At 47.6% G+C, this 21390-nt stretch overlaps 1 long non-coding RNA gene and 1 pseudogene across 1 annotated transcript; one reads left to right on the top strand and one right to left on the bottom strand.

The window, feature by feature from the left end:
* Window positions 1–599: 599 nt before the first annotated feature.
* Window positions 600–1121, top strand: LOC149327101 (uncharacterized; annotated as a pseudogene).
* Window positions 1122–6536: 5415 nt separating this feature from the next.
* LOC149327102 (uncharacterized) lies at window positions 6537–14408 on the bottom strand. The gene is made up of 4 exons (XR_016286423.1): window positions 14387–14408; window positions 14044–14182; window positions 9106–9385; window positions 6537–7200 (listed from the first exon to the last, which is right to left on the bottom strand). It is a non-coding gene; the product is annotated as an uncharacterized LOC149327102 (long non-coding RNA).
* Between the last annotated feature and the right edge of the window lie 6982 nt (window positions 14409–21390).

Consider the following 21390-nt stretch of genomic DNA (forward strand, 5'->3'; position numbering starts at 1 on the left):
GTTTGAGTAAGTGGAATGCTCGCTCGGGGCTTACAATGTTCTGAAGGAACACTGGGCGCGGCTTGTGTCGCCAGTGCTGGCCGAGCGGGTGACCTATTTATTGACTCAGTTCACTGCGGAACAGCACAGGGACTACGACCAGTTGAAGGCAGTGGTCATAGACGAGCTGAAACTTTCAGCCGCAGAGTACCAAAGGCAGTTTTCTGGAGCCACTGAGCGGCATGAAGAAACTTGGAAGGCTATTGTCACACGTGTCCAGAGTTACTTAAATTTTTATTTAAAGTCTCGAGGCATCTTTTGGCAGATTACTGAAGCTACTGGTTGCAAACCAGCTCAAGGAGGGGGCTATCAAAAGAAGCACAGAAATACGTCAAGCTGTGCGAGGGTGAGATATGGCTGAATGCAGACGAGATAGCCGATTTGCTACAGACATAGAAAAAAGCCCCCGGGAGGGAAATTGCTCAGAGGAAAGCTGACAGCTACTGTCGAAATACTGCCCTAGCTGCAGCAGACACAAGGCACTGGAGGCAGAAGAAGCAATCTGGCAGGCCTTTCACACGCCCGTGTGCGAGAAAAACACAGAACGCTCAGCCCACGCGATGGAGACAGGAGGTGCCCTAAGGATCTGGAAGAGGACTGACTCGTATACCACGCCTCTCCAGTTCACAACTTTTCTCTCGGATGGGGACAGTAGGGCCTATACTGCCATGTCAGAGTTGGGTCCCTGTGGAAGCGCACCTGTACTAAAGGAAGCCTGCACAAACCACGTTGCCAAGAGACTTGGAACTGGACTTCGAAAGGTGAAGATGCCAAGAGAAGAGAAATTGAAGGATTGGACGATTCAAAAATTGCAAGGCTGTTTATAGGTTGCAATCGCCAGCAACAGAGGCAATGTTCGGGAAATGCATTGTGCTGCTTGGGCTGCCTATTTTCAATCCTATTCGAGGGACGGTGCCAGCAGTCACAAGTTCTGTCCAGATGGAGAAACTTCTTGGTGGAAACACAAGCGGGCACAAGCACTGAGTCAGCCAGCACCAGCCCACAATCCCATTCTGACCCCGTCCCAAGGCAAGGCTGTTCTGCCTATCTACAAAAGATTGACGGAAGAGGAGCTGCTCTAGTGTTGTGTGAAAGGGCAAACACGGAATGCAGCTGAATCACTAAACAGCAAGACATGGCTGCTGTTTTCGTCACGAACTGTTGTTGAGACAGCCACAGCACCTTTGCTTTGCTTTGATTAAGTACTCTGCTAGGCAGGGTCTTACGCTCAATCCAGCTAAGACTAAGTATTCTGGGTGGCATTGCGATGCCCACTGGCGGAAGTGGTTTGACTATTGCATCCCTGAGCTCCGGCTCGAGGGTGCAGTGGTCAAACCTAAAGCTCGTGATAAGCCCATTTGCTATCTGGGCGCTGATCTCTTTATCAACAAGCCACCCCAGGTTTCCATCGATGTCATTAATCACCAATTGGCTCTCTTGAAATCTGCAAGGTTGAAACCCCTTCAAAAAGCTTTGTTGTCTCAGCAGTGTTCTGGTTCCAAAATTGTTACAGACCTTATGCAAAAATGCTGCCATCTACCGGACGAAAACCGAAACAAGCAAGCGACGCCATGTTGGGGGCTAGTGGTCACGGAGTCAACATAGCTGCTTGGGTGCGGACCATGTGCGATTGCTTTCTTCAAGTTTTAGAGAAAAACAATGAGCGACGAGTGGTCCGTGAACCTTTCTGGTTTGCCCACATTTCCGAGCGACTTCACAGACACCTATTATGCGTATAAGACGCACTTGGAAAGGCACTGAAGTTACAGATTCACGACGGAGTCCTATGGCAGCCTGCCGACGTTGAAGACCAGGAAGTGCATAATACAAATAGGTATTATTAGACTGGCACGCCTTCCATGGTGCGGAGTCCGGAAAGTATCTGCAAGTGGAGCGACTCGTTCAACACATACAGGACCTCCGACATGACTCTTGTGCCGTGTCCCTCAACGTAGGGCAACGAGGCCAAGGATTTCAAACCAAGCTCCAGATGGACAAAGTGCTTCGTTCGACACCATGGACTCATCCTGAGAAGGCGGACAACCTTGTACCAGTGCTTGCGCTCGGCATACAAGGACAAGGTAGTGCAGTTCCACCGTTTTGTTATACGGCTCCGGCAGCAAAAGATCTTCATTTTGTCTTAGACTGAGAATGCAGACCTGACCCTCCTCGGTTTCGACACACTGAGGAACACGACTGTAAAGGAGAAAGGGGCACAATGTGTGCTTATTAGAACATTTGACGCAGAGATGCAAAGATGTATTGTGATGTTGGCAGTGACTGCGGATGGGTGCAAACTGTCGCCTTATGTTAGTTTGAAACATAATAAACTTTCAAAGCGAAATTCCCATCAAGACATCTACGTCGGGAGTTCAGGAGAAAGGCTGGATGAACGAGGAGTTGATGCTGGACTGGATTAAGACAGTCTGGGGCCAGCAGCCAGGCAGTGTGTTGTATGCGGCCACGCTCATTTTGGACAGTTTTCGCGGGTACCTCATGGAATGTGTACGAGAGAAGTTGAAAGAGCTGCGCACGGATATTGCCATGATTCCGGGCGGCCTCACGTCGGTATTACAGCCTTTGGACGTGTCCTTAAATAAGCCTTTTAAGGACAACGTTCGAAGGCTGCACACTAACTGGACAGCTGGAGGACAGCATCAACTAACTCCAGGCGGCACAATTAGGAGGCTGCCTGAGGAAATGTGTGGATGGATAATGGAAGCCTGGCGAGAGACCTCCGACGATGTGGTTTTTATGTTCAATCACTAGAACACAAAAGCTACTTGCTAGTCAGATCACTAGCAAGTATGTTTATGTTGGCGTTTCATGTCGGGCGAGTTCAGCATTTAAAAAAGTATTAAAACCATCTGTGCTCTGTGTTCATCTTCAGGTGCATGTTGGGCATGGGAATTATGTGCCAGCAGCTGCAAGGGATCGCCTGCTAACACTGAACAGCGATTCCACATTTTGCAAACAGTTGGCAGTGTGCCTGCGGGGCAACGAAATCCTTGCCCAGAGGAGCCTCATGGGTACACTGTCGAACAATGCCATCTCCAAGGGGATGACCAAAATGCATCCACCACTTTTGAAGGTGGCTTCAGTGGCAGGTAAACCACTATTGTTCTTGTTGCATAGCTGCATGCACTTAGTCACTCTTACGGGTGCCCATCGACCCCTTTTTTTTTAAATGTGGCCCATTCGAGATTCTGTTAGCTCGTAAATAATTAACTGCATTACTGTCATTGTTGTCAGACTGATTAGAGCCAATCCACACGATAAAGAGGACTGTATATGAAAGTCACTTGAGTGATGCTCTGCTCGTCTAGGGGCCGCTCCAAAGTGCACAGTTGGCTGTGGGAGCAGGCAGCAGCTTAGCAGCCGCTACTTTCCTATCCATCTTGCGAGGGAGGTGGTTTCAGAGGTCAAATTAGAGGTCGTGAGGACATGACGTACAGTGTACTGCCGTTTCCTTTGCGTTGGCTCATGATGGTAGCAATATCTTTTGTGCCAACCTGATTCGGTCCGCTGTAGAAATAGACTGGGGGACTAAACGCATTCTGTTTGCACTGCTGTCACAGCAGATACTATAGGGGGTGTGTAGTTCAACAGGCAAAATGAAAGAACGGTATCGTCAGCTGGCCCATTTTAGATGAACGTGTCCCAGAATGAACACGGCAGCACCAGTCGAAAACGATAAAGATGCAACGAAAAGTTGAACACAAGCACCTCAGTGCCAGGAAAAAGTGCTAGTATTGCTATATTTAAAAGCGGAGTAGACTGCTGCTAAAACTTAGTGAAATGAATGTTTTTCACCATGCGCAGTCCATGGTTCACCCATGATTCATACATAGCAGTGACATCAAATCGCATGATGCACAACCAGCTTCTGGAATAGTGATTGACTCCTGTGAATCGGGTGTCACACTTACCGTAAAAGCCCGCGTTTAATACGAGGTTTCTTCCCCATAATTGGCATCCTAAATTTCCGCCTCGTAGTATTTGCGAATCCGGACAACAATTTTTGAAGGTACTCGGAAGTTTCGGTTTCGTTATTGCTGCGTGGCTATGGCTTGGCTCTGTTACTCTCGATAAACGACGTCACAATGTCATTTCTTTGTTGATCCAGATGCGCCGGGGGTCATCTATCCTTGTCCGTTCATCCATCTATGCTTGTGCTGGATGCGTTTCACTGCCATTTGGCCGACTCGGTGAAGAGGCTGCTACGCGATTGTGGCACTGAACTCATTGTGATCCCGGGCGGGATGACGTCACAGCCACAGCCCCTTGATGTTTGTGTAAACAAACCCTTCAGGACGCAGTCAAGTGAGGCTACGCAGAGTGGATATGCTCAGGTGAGCCTGCAATGACGCCAACCGGGCGACTGAAGCGGGCTTCGCCAGCCAAGCTGTGCAAATGGATCGTGGACGTGTTGGCGGCCATCCTAGAAGATCTTGCGCATCGTTCTTTTAAGAAGTGCGGCATCTTGAACGGCCTCAAAGGCACAGAATATGAGTACATTTGCGATGATTTGTCGGGCAAAGAAATGTCCGAAGAAAACACTGCTGAAGAAACTGAAGTGAAGTGCGGCATGCGATTTGAATAAATGTCTTCTCTAGGCTTTCGTCACTCGTATTATACGCGGGTAAAACTTTTTTTTTTTTCCCCATTTCGCGTCTCTAAAACTTCACCTCGTATTATATTCGGGTTTGTATCATATGCGGGTTTTTACGGTATGTTGCACATGTAGGCACACCTTATTATTCTAAGAAATGTTTCGTCACTATGTCCGGTGGTAAAGCCTGCTTGCAGTGCAAGTACGCCAGAAGGATTATTCAAAACCAGGTGAACAGGCAAAAGAAGAAAAGTGGAGAGACACACCAATAACGAAGTGCAGGAAAATCTCTGCAGCTGTTCAGAGCCAAGAAAAAGCTGGCGAAAGCGGGAAAGAATGTTGCTCAATTGCAGGCCGTCAATGAATGAATTGCAAAGAATAGTTATTAACGTTCACCTGCTGGAACACCTTAACTCACTTTCAGACTCCAGATATTCCCATCTTAAAGATCACTGCCGCGATTGTGGGAAAGAAAACAATGAAAAGAACTTTGTGATGCACGAATGCAGCTAACACACGTGAATGCTTTTTCTCCACAACTCATTCGTTAATTATGAATAATAAACGTTTGGTCCTTTCAAGTTCTGAGTGGTTTGGCATTTTGAAAGCATTTGAGGTTGTCCACAAGAGTATTGGAATATTATGAACTAAGTCATGGTGGGGACATGCATTTTCAGCCAAGTCGAGACTGCAATGACTGAAACTGAAGTTTATATATTTTCTGAGGCTCGAAATAGAAAACATATGTGAAATAAACGTTTTCTCTTGGATGTTTGTTCTCAGGTGTGAGAAGGGCTTCCTGCAAAGTATGTTGCCAACTCAAAAGCTTGGACCTTGCGTGCCATTTTCGCTACATTGCTCAAGAAATTTTACAGCGACATGTGTCACCAGAAAAGGAAAGTGTGCCTGTTACTAGACAACTGCATGGCCCTCTACGTGGCAGAGGTCGAGCTGATCAGCGCGGAACTTCGCTACTTCCGCCCAAATGCAACATCCATGGTTCAGCCCTTGGATCAAGGCGCCATTTCTTGTTTTGGCTGAAATCAATTTTTTTTTTTTTCACCTAAGTAGTATATTCAGGCCTCAAGAAAGGGAATTTGTTAGTTTTCGAGCTTGAAAGACCAGCAGGTAAGTTTTTACAACAATGTGGAGAATTCCGTACAAAGTGTCAGATTTGTTAGAAACAGTAACACCGAAATGTTCTCGTGTGTCAGGTAAACACCCTAGGGATCGTGGAATCACTTTGTGTTTCGAAGATTCACATTACGCTCCAAATTGAGTGAAAACAATCTATGTTTTCCATCGCGGCAAAAACTGTCTACACCAAAATGGCGGACAAAGTGTTACCTAGCTCACTGTTATGTGAAATATTACTTACTGCGTTCGCTACATGGTATCAAAAAAGCATCTTATTTGCCACAAGAAGGGTGCTCAATTTGACTTAAATAATGAAATCACTGTTAAGTGCTCCAGTTCCTCAGAGGAAGCTGTAAGTTTGCTCCTTATACAATAGTGTCCAAAGCGCCTGAAAGGGTTAATAGCGTTAAGTGCGCATACAAGCGTCAAGTCGTCGAGAGAGTTCTTCTGAACCTGGAGCTAAAGCGCGAGACAAAGACAGATGTTTTTACGGCGGTTGAGATGGTGGCAGCAGCTTGTAAAGCAATGAAGCAGTCGATAACTGTCAACTGCTTTAGGACTGCCAGTCACGGTACACTAGGCCCTGAAACTGCCGAAACTGGCCCGGACTGCGCGAGTGCCGTACACCAGCACGAAGATGCCTGGGAACACCTTCGCTCAGTGGATGAAGTGCCCATAGGCATAAGTTTCTCAGACTACGTGAACACCAACGCTAACGCAGTCACAACAAAAGTTTTGACTGATGCCGATATGTTGCGGCTTGTAGGAAGCGTGGAGGGAGTGGCGGCTGAAGACGCTGACGCCAACTCCGAAGATGCCGAAGCTCCCGTGCCGACACCGGGTCAGGTGATGGACGCTCTCGATCTGCTGCGGCATTTTGCCGGCACACACAAGGGGACGGAAGACGCGCTGACAGACTTCAGACCTACGAGAAATCGGTGCGGCCGTTGCTCACAAAGCACACGCAGGCAAAGATCACAGTCTTCTTTGCTGGAAAATAAATTTGTAGTCCCCCCGGGCCTTTCTTGTTGAATAACAATTTTTGCTGTTTCTTTCCATGCGCACTAGCGGCACCGGTCGTTTCCGCGGGCCGAAATTTCATTTTGGAAGCATTTACACTTCGCGAATATGGTGCCGCAGTAGCTTTCTGGATGCCGCCACACCATATAATCGAATGCACCGAAATATGTGACCGAGAAACGGCTCACTCGATTTAATGAATTTTCCGATTTAACGAAATAATTCACGGCTCCCTCAAATTCGTTAAATCGAGTTTTAACTGTATTTGCGAGGGCACACTCACCTGATGGGGCTGCTGATTGAGACTACCTCACCTGCGTTGTGTTGAGTACCGGCTCCCTCCAATTCCAACCAAGGAAACGGCCCAGCCCCTTTGTAGCATGTCACCAACCCTGCACGGAAGCATGTTTTGGCATTGATTTCCACTATCAAAGATTGCTTGACAAAGCTCCTGCTAATGCCCATTAAAGGAGATGCAAACTGGAAGCTACCATCCCGCTCTCACCACGAGTTACTTCCCCTTGGCAGTCTCCACACTGGCCAATACGAGACCGTGATGTTGCAACCACTTTGGTTTGGTTTATGGGGTTTAACGTCCCAAAGCGACTAAGGCTATGAGAGACGCCGTAGTGGAGGGCTCCGGAAATTTCGACCACCTGGGGTTCTTTAACGTGCACTGACATCGCACAGTACACGGGCCTCTAGAATTTCACCTCCATCGAAAGTCTACTGCCGCAGCCGGTAACCACGTCTTTCAGGTCAGCAGCCAAGTGCCGTAACCACTTTCAGTAAGGGTCGTTTGTTTGCTGGGTTGGGAATTATGGCACATAAATCACTAAAGCTATCATGCACCGAACGCTGGTTTAAGTGTCCACTTTAGTGCTGAAGATCCGAAACACCTTTACAACATCAGTTGGCATCTTTTTTAAAAAAGATAGCTAAAAATGCAAAAAAAAAGTCAGCAAAAATACCACACCTCCTGGTAAGAAGAGACACATTCCTAATTCATTCCACAAGTGAGGCAACTTGGCAAAAAAAAAACAGGGACCACTGATAAGTAAGCATGCAACAAGGCCAATGGGCAAATAGAAGAAGACAGCACAATAATGAAAACAAAACAAAAAAAAATGGAGGAGACATTTAAGCTTCACCTGAAGGGCACAACACGACAACATAATGGGTCAATTCCCACATATGCACAATTGGTCGTTCTCTAACTGCCTGCTGCCACAGTGGGCAGCTTGCTCACAATCCGGTGATGACGTCGCAGGGTCACGTGACCTACCACCTGCCTCCTAGGTTGCTTAACTGGAAAATTTCCGAGGATTTTTCACTCACGGTCAACGACAGGAGCTCCTTAATGCTATCACGTTAATACAAGAAAGAGAGACAGCTGTGTTGTGTCGTCTCTGTTCTCACTTGTTGCCTGTCCTGGTTTCATGTACTGCTACAGAGTCAAACACGTTGCATCAACTACCCCCAAAATTCCTCTTGAGTAGACACGCCCGTTCTCTGAGCTTCAAAGCCTCTCACATTAAAACTAATATCCTTGTCTGGTGGTGTGTTCGCACAACACGGAAAGGCAAAGAAAGTGAAATTTTTTTTTTGGAAGGAGGTACAAGTAGTTGTACCCCCTTACGAAAAAAAACTTTTTCTTTTACTTTGGCCTGCTGTGCCATTGAATGCCTAGCCATACCTCCCAAGGCTACCAGTTACGGACGTAAAATGGACAATTGAAAATAAGCAGCTTATAAAATAGGGCCTTAGATAACACTTTTCACGAGTTATCAACTAGGTGCCTTGCCTGAGCTGTAATCATGCCCACACCGGTGAAGCATGAAAATGCTAGAGGTGCATAAAAGATCATCAGCGCAATGTGAGCAACGACAAGCACGCCACAAATGCTCTCACGGGCCACACACACGGCACTGGCCACTTACTTGGTGACCAACTGTTCTCTGGCTTCAAAGCCCTACTTGCACAGATGCACAAACACAAGAGTGAAGCTATGAAAGAAACATGGCAGCTTTCTTCTGCACTACTTCTGCACTACTGAGAGCCTAGATGGGAAATTTGCAATTCTTGAACTTACCAGCCTGCGCCGATCTTCAATTCTCGATCTAGGTTCTAAACCTGCCACGCTTACTGCTATGGGTCAAGCACAGAGGAGTAGCATTCAGGTCCAGCCGTTTCTTCAATATTCAAAGAAGCAGTTTACAAGCTAACACAATGATGCATCCATGACCAGAAAAATAAAACTGACACACATCGCAGCATCATTCGCAGTGGCTACTCACATTCGAACACGCAGGTTGCAGGACAGGCCTGAAGGGAAAGCCAGCTTGTACGACGGATTGGTGACATTGGTACTCCAGAAAGCCAGGCAACCAAGGACCTTGGGTGCCATGTGGGCGTTGCTTACGGAGATGCACTGCATCACGCAACACTGCCTTGAAGTTTACTTGACGATCACATCCGCTGAGACACACACCAACAATATGGCATCAATGTCCGAGGACTGTCGCTGCCATGCCAACATCGCAGTCCGAGGGCAGGCTGGCCGCAAGCACTAGGGAGCTGCAAACCAAGAAAAACAATCAAAGCAGTTGTCTCTGCAAGGGTAATGTATAAGCTTCCCTACACAGGACAAGAATTGCAAAGCATGATCAATCAGTCAGACAGGCAGAGTAGAACGGTGGGGCTAAGAATTAACATGCAGAAAACCAAAGTAATGTTCAACAGCCTAGCAAGGGAACAGGAGTTCGCAATTGGTAGCGAGGTGCTGGAAGTAGTAAGAGAATGTGTCTACTTAGGGCAGGTAGTGACCGCTGACCCAGATCATGAGAGGGAAATAACTAGAAGAATAAGAATGGGGTGGATCGCATATGGCAGGTTCTCCCCGATCATTAATGGTAGCTTACCAATATCCCTGAAGAGAAACGTATACAACAGCTGTATCCTACCAGTACTCACCTATGGGGCAGAAACGTGGAGGCTAACAGAGAGGGTTCAGCTTAAGTTAAGGACAGCGCAGCGAGCTATGGAAAGGAAAATGGTAGGTGTAACATTAAGAGATCGGAAGAGGGCGGAGTGGGTGAGGGAACAAACGCGGGTTAATGACATCCTAGTTGAAATCAAGAGGAAGAAATGGGCTTGGGCAGGGCATGTAATGAGGAGGCAAGATAACCGCTGGTCCTTAAGGGTAACGGAGTGGATTCCAGGAGAAGGCAAACATAGCAGGGGACGGCAGAAAGTTAGGTGGGCGGATGAGATTAAGAAGTTTGCGGGGATACGGTGGCCCTCAACTGGCAAAGAAGGGCAGGGTTACTAATTGGAGAGACATGGGAGAGGCCTTTGCCCTGCAGTGGGTATAGTCAGGCTGATGATGATGATGGTGATGATGATGACACAATGCTACAAGGGCAGGGCATGTAATGCGAAGGCACGATAACCGCTAGTCCTTAAGGGTAACGGAGTGGATTCCAGGAGAAGGCAAACATAGCAGGGGACGGCAGAAAGTTAGGTGGGCGGATGAGATTAAGAAGTTTGCGGGGATACGGTGGCCCTCAACTGGCAAAGAAGGACAGGGTTACTAATTGGAGAGACATGGGAGAGGCATCTGCCCTGCAGTGGGCGTAGTCAGGATGATGATGATGATGACACAATGCTACAAGGGCAGGGCATGTAATGCGAAGGCACGATAACCGCTAGTCCTCAAGGGTAACGGAGTGGATTCCAAGAGAAGGCAAGTGTAGCAGGGGGCGGCGAAAGTTAGGTGGGCGGATAAGATTAAGAAGTTTGCGGGGATACGGTGGCCGCAACTGGCGAAGGACAGGGTTAATTGGAGAGACATGGGAGAGGCATCTGCCCTGCAGTGGGCGTAGTCAGGATGATGATGATGATGACACAATGCTACAAGGGCAGGGCATGTAATGCGAAGGCACGATAACCGCTAGTCCTCAAGGGTAACGGAGTGGATTCCAAGAGAAGGCAAGTGTAGCAGGCGGCGGCGAAAGTTAGGTGGGCGGATAAGATTAAGAAGTTTGCGGGGATACGGTGGCCGCAATTGGCGAAGGACAGGGTTAATTGGAGAGACATGGGAGAGGCATCTGCCCTGCAGTGGGCGTAGTCAGGATGATGATGATGATGACACAATGCTCACACTCGCGCAAAAAAAATAGACTAGCAACCACTCTCCACAAGTGCATGCAAGTATGTAAATTTAGGGGACCACACTTCACAGCCCATCATCTTTCAGATGGGACAGGCATACACAAAAACACTTGCAGACCAAATCGCAATGCATAAACAAGCCCAGCTTCAAAGACAGAACCTCTAAGAAAAGACAAGCAACATTTGGACACCAAAGATACAATGCAACAGACTGTCCCAGCATTCCTACGCCCTCTGTCTCATGGAACACCCCCCCCCACCCCCCCCAGAGTGTAGGTCCTCCCTACTGCCATAAACATATGTCACTCTACAAACACACAGAGCACAGGCAGGTCCTAGCATCCTACCTAGAAACACAATTTCAATGCACTACACTACCACTCACTACACCAACACGAGCCACAAAGTATCGCACAGCCAGACAGCTGTCATAGGTGATATGCACTCCCATGCTAAGGGATATGTGGGCATCTCCTACCGACGAAGAGATTCTAGCCACTGCTGAAGCCATAACTATTCCAAATAACAAAAAGAGCAAAATACACGCACGCACTGATAGCCAAGGCACCTACCGTGCTTTTTTAGGAAACAGACTACCACCACACATTCGCCCTTGCCAACACGTCACTCTGCAATGGGTTCCCAGCCACAATGGCGAGGGAAAAAAATCTAAGAGTGCATGCACTCTTAAATGCGTGGCCTCTCTCCTCCCTCTGGCCAGAGGACTAGACGCATGTAGACCCATGGCATCACTGGACACGATGTCACAAAGAGCACACACAAACGTTGAAAGAACTAAGACACAACCAAAGAAAATTAACCTGCCCATCCAAACACATGGCACATGAGGAGAGCAGCACAATCCGCTGCTACCCAGTCTGCCCAGAAGGCCAAGCCAGCTTGCACACACTGCCATGCACATCACAGAAACAAGTACACCTTTTTCGAATAGCCACACATCCAAGCCACTACACAAAACACCCAAAACCCATGCCACAACACTCATGCCCCAAAGACTGGGAGAACTGGCTCACTCCCCCACTGGGGACTGAATCATGCCCACTGCCACTCCGAGCACAGTATAGGAATAGCGCGATTTGAAGGTTATCACGTTCGTTTCAGCAACAAGGAACCAACAGTTTTATTCTGGCATGACGGCCACTTAGTCAGCAACAATCGTCACTGTGCAGGATAGAAGAATCTTTCTCCTAGCTAATCTGCTGTGTTCGATGCGCCTTCCTGAAAAAATAAACCTCATTAGAACTGTTCAGTAGAAGCAGGTTAAGCCTGAAGTGATCACCTTCAAATCACATTAGGCTGTACATCTACAGTGTGCTAGACTAGTGATAATCCTCTTTCCCTGAGAGGTTGGACACAATGCAGGAAACTAACGGTGTCCTCTCTCTTTCTCTAGGGTCCCGCAAGTGCTTCGCAGCATGGTATCGGCTTTAAAGGACACATTCATCTTCCACGAGCAATGCTTTTGCTCAGAGAAGACTTTGGCAACCCTCGCAAAGGGCTGAATGGGCTCCAGGTTGATGGGGTTAAACCGTACCTTCATTCGATTCAGCTGGTAATCAGACAGAGCGGTCGTGACTTTGGCCAATGTCATCAGCCATTCATGAGGAGAGCCCTTGAGGGTGACTCGGAATGCCAAGTTGCAGGTGCGGGATTGACGATGACCCTCAAGGCTGGTCCTGATGTGTTTAGGTTAAGCGCAGCCAGCATTTGTGACGTAGCTCATCTTGTGTACAATGGTGGGAATGGCCAAGAGCATTTTCGAAAAGGGTTTGTAGCAGGCAAAAATTCAGTTCGGAGCAGCTTCCTTGCATTCTGTGACAGCAGCCCGATAGTCGCAAAGTTAAAAATGCGAACACAGATGGCATTTCAATTAACTTCAGTCTCGGTATCAAAAATGACAACTAACTGCATGAAGATTGCAAAGGTGCATGTTTGTAGGCAGTAGTCTTGGCCAGGTCTGCACAATTTTTATATGCTTCTAAACTGACTCATCGGTTAAGAATGAAAAATTAGCAGTATTTTGTTTCGTTAGCATTAGTGCAAATTATTCTAGCCAAGCTGCAAACAGGTTGAGGCTAAGCGCATGCTCAGAAATAATGCACAGCTGGGCCAATCATCAGCTGGGCCCATTGTGTCCCAAGCTGTTCCTCTTAAGATGTCACCCCAATAAGCCCATGGGGTATGCGGGCAAATGGTTTTGCTCGTATTTGATATGTCGAAGATCAACAATATACCAATCAAAAGGCTAAACGCGACTAATCATGCAATAAGCCAACCAGCATGGTTCATTCATTAATTGCACCCTGACACTCTTTCATCCGTAGAGAGGGCAGTTAACACTATAAATGTTTTCGAGGACTAATCTTAATTTACAGTTTCAGCGCGGCTGCGAAGTTCAAATCTTGCTTGTTGATATATATGGGGTGGCACTTTGACAGCTAGCTGTTCCAAACTGCCGCGAGCGCGGCCTGTAGAGCTCTGCTACGTTTCACAGCGGCTAAAAGCTTTGCGCCCACGATGAAGCTAGAAAATAAGCTTACACGACGAAAGCAGGCACAACGCTGATAATTGCTCTTTGTAGTTTAAAAAAAAAAACGCGTTTATGTCAGGAAGTAAGAAATGTACGATCTGAGCTCTTTCGCTGTTATCATGATTAGGCACGTTTGACCTATCTTTAAATTTTATTTCATCGATTGTTTGGTACAACGTTGATCTCCGGAACGTAAACGAGCAAAACCACTCGCCAACTCAGGCTGCTAGTTCGTCGCAACGCGCTAATAAGGGGTGACGTCCTTATGAAGGAGCAGCCTATCTGACGACCGGCCCCGCTCGGCCTCAACCTGTCGGTAAACTGGCTCCGTCATATGACGCTGACGCTCAACAGTCGCCGCTCGCGCAAGCGTCGAAGATTTGGAAGCCTGTACGCACGCGCGTCTCCCTCTCAACGGCCCTCGGTTTTGGATTGGATGAAGGCTCAGCCCTTCAAAGCAGCGCCTTTTCTTCTACCCTTGGCGTAATTGTCATTCATACTTTGCTATTACCTTCGCGACATTTCTCCGCATCCCCTCAGTGCTGCTTCTCTGAGGCAGGCGAGCCACTTTTGGAGGCGGCTGTCAGCCTCTTCCGTATATGTCCGCTCACAATGAAAGGAACGCCGTAGCGAGCGGCACACGTGACAGCCTGCGCTGGGAACACAGCGCGGCGTGAACGCACGACGGAAAACAACGTACCGTATACGTCCATGCACGCGCCCGACATGCTACTTACATGGCATGAAGGTTTTAGCGCACGGCTGGCACAGTTGACAAGCCACCCAGACAAGCCCATCACACTCCAAAGTTCTCTCAAACTAGCAAACACGCAAAGCAAGCAAGAGCAACTCACCAACAAATCTTGCCGCCATGCTTTCCGCTCCATAGACTGGAGAGATGAAAGCAGCGGAAGCACAGGAGGCGCATGAGGTATGTTGAGGGGGGGCCAGAATGAGCCCCAGTGGGCGCTGCGGAATGAAAAGGCTCGGAGGAGTAGTTAGCCACCCAAGCAGTGTTATATTGCTTTGAAAATAACGGTCAAAAAGTTACCATTTCAACGTTTCTAAAACTTTTGCACAACATTGGTACTTCCACTGACGGCAGCAGTTGGTCGCAACTGCACTGCAGTCGAATCTTCTTTTTGATTCCGCCCGAGCTGGCCGTCTGCTACATGCGCCTCAAGGAAGCGGAGTGGCCTGCAAGCAAGTGCTTTGGCGAGACAACGCGCTTCTTTAAGTCGGCAAGTTACAACTACTGATTCCTGGTTCATAAAGCTGGAGCAATATCTTGAGACAAACTCAAGCACCGCGAAGCAGTGAGGTTTGCTCATTTTTGTGAGCTGTGTACTGTTTTCAATAAGGTAATAAAAAATACACCCCCCCCCCCCCCCCTCCGACCTAACGGCAAGTTTTTTCAGGCTCAATTTCGCACAGAGGTTGCATTCCATGGTCAGTTTTCTTTTATACTACGCTTAAGTGACATACCTGCCTGATTAAAAAAGGGTAAGGGGCCAAGTACTGATCCTTGAGGAACCCCAGAACCAAGTGGTACAGTGGAGGAATCAGCGTCATTAATGCTCACAAATTCAACACCAAAAGCAGGAAATCAGCGGACCCAGTAGAACTTCAGGGTCAATGTTCACCACACTCAGTTTATGTAATAGCAGCGAGTTATTGACTTTATCGAATGCTTTAGCAAAGTCAAGAAATATGCAGCCAGATGAAAAAGTGGAGTCCGAATAGAAGTGCAAGTCGTAAGTGGAGGAAAGTAGTTGAATGTCACAAGAGAAAAATGTTCGGAAGCCGTGCTCTGTTAGAGATAAGAAATTGTTATGCTCCAGAAAATTAACAAGATGTGTAAATATATGTACCCTTATTTTGCATGCTATTGATCTCAAAGATATGGGTCAATGGTTGGATAAATTCAGTTTATCTCCAGCTTTATGTACTGGTATGACCACAGCAGTTGTGGGGACGCGCTTTACTCGTCCCCTGTGGTTCGCTGCCCCGCAATGAACCTTCAACTCGTCTCCTGTGGTTTGCTTCCTCGCAATGCACCCTCCTTAGCCATGTTAGTTACTTTAACTAACAAGGGAGGGCGCCGGCGTCGCAGCGACACGAGCGCCAGGGATGGCGTGTTTGCTGCGCGCGCGCGGGGGGCAAACAGTTCTCTTTTTGTCTCGCTAACTTCGGTGTCGTAACACGGATTGACATCGACAATGATGCCCGGTTCTAGGTACCCTAAATGTGGATCTGGCACAGTTGATATTGCCTAACATAAGAAAGATGGAGAAAGGAATAGGGGGATTTCACGTACGATCGAAGAAAGCGTGGCTGCTCGATCAATTTTATGAAATTTTTTTGTACACCGTTGCCTGATGACTGTAAATAGATCTGAAATCCATTTTGCACCAGTTTTTTTCTAAGCACCCGAAATTAACAATGGCGAGGTGGTGTAGTGCCACGCTCACGTGCTCTGTTGTTTTAAGGCGGAAGCCTTTAATGTCTCATCGTTGTAAGCAGGAGTTGTCGACAGAAACGTCACGCTTTTGAATTGGTCGAAATGGTCGTGACGTCACAGTGCGCGAATTTCAAACGGGGCCAGTAGTACTTTGGCTAGTAACCATGAAACCAATTAAAGGGATCGTATAGTGATGCTCCAAGTAAGTGGGAACTGAGTTCAGTTAATTACTTCAGTAACCAATTAGCCTAATTAACCTCTCTAGTGAGACCAGAGTAGGAAATTGGTCGAGTTGGGTAATCGAACCAGGGTCTCCAGAGTGCGAGACTAGCACGCTGACCACTCCGCCATGCCAGCTCGATGGTTTGGAATGAACAAATGCGCGTCTAGTGAATAGCGTGTCTTGGTTCATTCCCATCTTCCTCCCTTCCCATACGGCGTGGTTCAGGTGTCCACCGAGATATGCGAGGCAGATACATTTCCTCTCCTCAAAAACCAAATTACCGACAAGCAAGCCGTAGAGCCGAACGGGCGATGGCGTTCTGTGGACTCCCTGGCAGCGTTGCAGGACGCTGTAGCGTTCCGCTCAGAGGCGAAGCTTAACTTCTTATAACTACACATCGGTGACACAAGCAGCAACATCGCTCTTAAGGCTTTCGCCTCACCGCACTTTGGGTCAAGAAAGTGTCCCCCTGAATTTTTTGGCCAACTTTGGATTTTTATTTATCTATTTTCTATACCCTCAGCCGCCGAAGCATTATAGAAGGGATTGGGTTTACATAAATCATAAAAAACAAACAGCGGGAATTTCAGCGAACAAACATAATGCGCTGCAAAATTTACGAGCAGTGAACTAGCAGACAATAAAAACATTAGCAAATCTGATCATAGCACAATAGAAGTAGTACAGATTTTTGACCAATAGACAGGACACCATGCAAATATGAGCAAAACGTATCATGGCAAAAAATATGAATAAAACGGGCTACTTGTGAAGAAAACTACATCAAATCACGAAACAAAAATGCGGACAGTGACTGGCGAAAAAAAAAACTAAATTGCTTACGGAAGGTAATTCTGGTCATTTAACGTACAGTCTTTGTCAAAAGTAACCAGGCTGCGTGGTTTCCTTCTCACTCGTATATTTAAACTATTATGCCAGCCATCAAACTCTAAATCTCTGTATGGTAAGGAGAACCCCTGTCCTCACCTTCAAAGAACTTTTCGACCTTAAGGAAAGCCGTAAAGGCTTTACTATAGACCTTTTTTCAGTTTTAGCCTCGCTCCCAGCGCGCACCGCCATGTTGCTTTCCTCCTCTCTGGCTGGTTCGGAAAGGCGGTGTCCGTGCGTCCAGTGCGTTCTATGCAGTTCTCCGTGATTACTTTATGCGGTTGCTTATCTGTAGTAGCCCGATTTGGGTGTATGTGCGATTTAAGCTGAAACGAGGTCTTTGGGAAACCACTGCGCAGTCTTTTTGCCGCGGGAACTCAATCTACACGTTCCGAGCATTCTTAGAAACTTCGACTTATTGCCCTGTGTGGCCGATTTCCCTAATTAAATCGAATTAACGCCCGGCTCCCGCCTTTCTTTTTAATTCTCCCTCGTACGGTGGGCGGAGTCGACCAACGCGGGGAGTGCCTTCCAGCCAGTCCCGTGGCGGCTTGCCGCTCTGCCATCGGCGGAATAATACGTAGTAGTCCGTAGAAGCAAATAGTCCGCGCGTATTTTTATTTCTGTGGGCTTATTTTGCGGTTATATTATCTGCAAATGAAACTATTTATTCGCGGAAACCTAAAAAACAAAATGAAGCGAAAGCAAAGCCTCCACGGAGCTGGCTGAAAGGCAGTCCCCGCGTTGGTCGACTCCGCCCACCGTACGAGGGAGAATTAAAAAAAAAAGGCGGGAGCCGGGCGTTAATTCGATTTAATTAGGGAAATCGGCCACACAGGGCAATAAGTCGCGGTTTCTAAGAATGCTAGGAACGTGTAGATCGAGTTCCCGCGGCAAAAAGACGAGTTCAGATTCCTCTGCAGTGCACCTTTAAGACTCCGCATATGCGTCGACTCCGAATATAAGTCGACCCCCGAACTTTGGTAGGACATTAAAAAAAAACGTCGAGTTATGCGCGGCAGTATACGGTATCCCCTTTCGCCTACCACTCCCTGCATTGTCACACTAGCAGGGTCATGAGAATCTGTTGACACCACTAGCTGGAATGGGGTCCTTTGACAGGGAGAAGCCGCTGCGTTCTTAAGTTGTGTCCGACTACAGTTTTATTTGCACAGTTAAATAGAAAACAGGAGTGCCAATTACAATGAGAACATTGTTAACTGTCATCGGTCATGACTTTTTGCAGCTTACGGTACATTAAGCTCTGAGTCTCATATATCGCTTCGCATCGCTCTTTAGGAGGGAGCATACGCAGCTGCCCAGCCAGTGCCATGCATACCTGTGTGGTACACTGAATCATTTGGCTCCGTGTGCTGCGGTTGCTCGTGCCCTCTCTCATTCCGCACAGCATGCAAATGCTCAAGGCACGCACCAGCGACTGCAGCATGTGGAGGTGCCGCTGATGAGCTGGAAGTTTAAACATGTTTTTAGTAACAATGCATTAATTTTTTATTTCCATTTATTTCCATCAAAGATGGGGGAGGCGAGGCAAAAAGCTGCGATAGCAGCTTGACTAGTCCTCGTGCCCTACAAAGCAGCAGCAGTACACGCCGACAACCCGACACATCTTACATTGAAGAAAAACAGAAAAAAAATAAGAGAAATAAAAACAGATATATATGATAGAGTATAGAATGTACTGCTCGTACAATAAAAAAAAAGAAAAAAATGTACGACTTGAACACACCAAAAGCATACACTTGTTAACAAATTGATAAGAAAGGTATGTACACTGAACGCAGTTCTTTTATGCGAAAGAAAAAAAAAGTGAATACAAGTTTCTAAGTAGGAGGAAGATTAGATACTAATATCAAATAAGGAAGCATCGAACTCTGTAAGTACACTCTCCTGTTCAACTCCTGCGTGTTTTACCTTTTCACTCCCTTCAGTGAATGTCTTGCTCTATTTTGCCTTGGAGTCCTTTAGAAAAATGGAAATACTTTTTAGCAGCAAGATACATTTATTCAAGTAGCAAGTTGTTCAGTCCAAGCATAGTGTTTCATTTACCTTTCAACATCTCACTCGCAGTCCTCGCCCTCCCTCCTTTACCATCGACTGTAAAAATGAGGGTACAGATGTCATACTCGCATTGACTGCTTTACATTCAGTGACTACCACTGTGCACCTTGCATTCTCACATGTTTACCTTTCTGTGGCTGCAGCTTGCGGCATGGATGGGCCGCCTACTACAGGCGAGGAGATCAACGCTGCGGAAACTGGCATTGCGGCTTCGAATAATGCACCAGCAGGGCCATCAGACGACCAGTGTCCAGAAAACCATCGCAACTTCCATGATTAAAACAACGAATTTTCTTCATGATTTAGTTTGTTCATGATTTGTGCAGTGTACAAATTTTAGTTATGGCTCATGACAAGGGGGAGTCATAGTAGCCTGTTTACTACAGGAAGTGGCGCACTGCTGGACAACCTACTCTTGTGCCAAGGTAAAATCCATGCTTGAGGAGAGCCTGCAAAAATGCAATTACATATATAGAGCGCACAAATATTTCACTGTCTTAATTCTGCACATCTGTACAAATGCACTCAATGTTGCAGTAAAATACTGTGTCCAGCCTTTGTTTATTCTGACAACCCAGCATGCACAGCTGCATGCACCCTTGTGTAGATTGACAAAATATTTGACCCGCGTCGGCTCTTTTGACACCGGCTCCATAAATGCCTGCATCTGTTTAAAGTATTTCCACTCAACTGTGGGATCATCTGCTTGTCCTGCTCCGCTATTCATGCTTGTCCTGATTTAATTTCGAATTTTCATGGAGGCGTGCTTTAAATTTTTAAATTTTCTTTGACCGATGGCCCCTGCAGAGAAAAAAGTGATTATCAAGTAGAGCAAAGGACTGTTTACTACCCCTCTTATTCGTTCTCCACTCGGCATATGTGCCTTATGCTCACGTTGTTCCACCCAAAAGCTGTCATCGCAAAACCTAGCGCCGCTGTCGCGGTGCCGTGAGCGTCGTGCATGATCACACGAACGGCGCATGATAGTCATAGCTAGCAGCGGCGCAAGCAATATTATCAGTGAGCGCCGTGTTGTGCATGCTCGGACAACTGCGCATGCATGAGATAGGAGCTGGCAGCGGCACGAGCAACTTTGTTAGCGCCGTGCACGCCGGCAGGGGCTGCGCATGCATGGGCTAGCAGCTTCACGAACGAAACAGTCGGTTCGGTGCTTTCGCGGTAAAATAAGCACCGTGCATGCTCGCAAGGGTTTTCGAATGCATAGGATAGGAAGTAGGGCGAACAACCCCAAATAATACTGCACCGGCACTGGGAAAATCACATTGTTTTCTCTGGTAGCGGCGCACGGCAAATTCTACAAGCAAGCGTACGAACCGCTCCTTCCCATTTCTTTGCCTTTCTTCTCCCACAGTTGCTCCTTGTATGCAGAATCCTAAAGTTCAGATGCCTTTTATTGTACAGGATGGCATGGGCTTTTATGACATCGAGGAATATTTCGACACAAAATAGCGCTAACCGGCTCCGCTGCCACAGCTGCCATGCTTGCCGCCATATTCGTATTTTTCCGGATGTGACGTCAACCATTCGCTTCTTCGGCGGAAAACGCGGAAAAATGGGTTTTCCTCCATGGTCCAGCCCGATCGCCTTCGCCGCGCCGCTTTCCGCCCCACTCGGCGTCAAATGCAGCCGAATCCACTTCGCTCGCCACATTTTTGGTCAATTATCAACACGCCTAATTTTTAGGCCCCTTGGCGCGCTCACGCACCTTGGCGCGTTCGCACTTGCCCTAAAATCCGGCGAGCGAAGCGGATTTGGCCGCTTTTGACGCCGAGCGGAGCGGCGCGGCTAGGCCGACGGGTTCAGACCGATTTCCGCCGCGCGGCGACAAACATGGCGGCGCCCTTCGAAACTGGACCCCTCGCTACTGTACCCTCGCTTCGGACTGATTTCTCGTTGTTGCTGCCTTTTAAAGCGAAAGCTTTACTACTTGCACTTTCAGCCTTTGCCGTGGCGCGGCGGTGCCACCATTGTCCTTTAGTTGACCTCTGTGTGACGTCATGTGTGACATCACGCTAAAGAGAAGGGCGATCGACCGACTCGCGCCGCCGCAAGCCGCGGCGGTGCCACCACCGGCGCCTAACTCCTGCGATCTCCGCTAGGAGCGCGATTGTGGCGTTATGCTGAAGAGATTAGGCTCGACTCACGTCGCTAGAAAGCAGTAGCTGTGCCAACCACCAGCGGCTTAA

This window comes from Amblyomma mixtum, chromosome 10, assembly GCF_055824585.1.
Source record: "Amblyomma mixtum isolate Tamu chromosome 10, ASM5582458v1, whole genome shotgun sequence".
In the NCBI taxonomy this organism is placed as follows: domain Eukaryota; kingdom Metazoa; phylum Arthropoda; class Arachnida; order Ixodida; family Ixodidae; genus Amblyomma; species Amblyomma mixtum.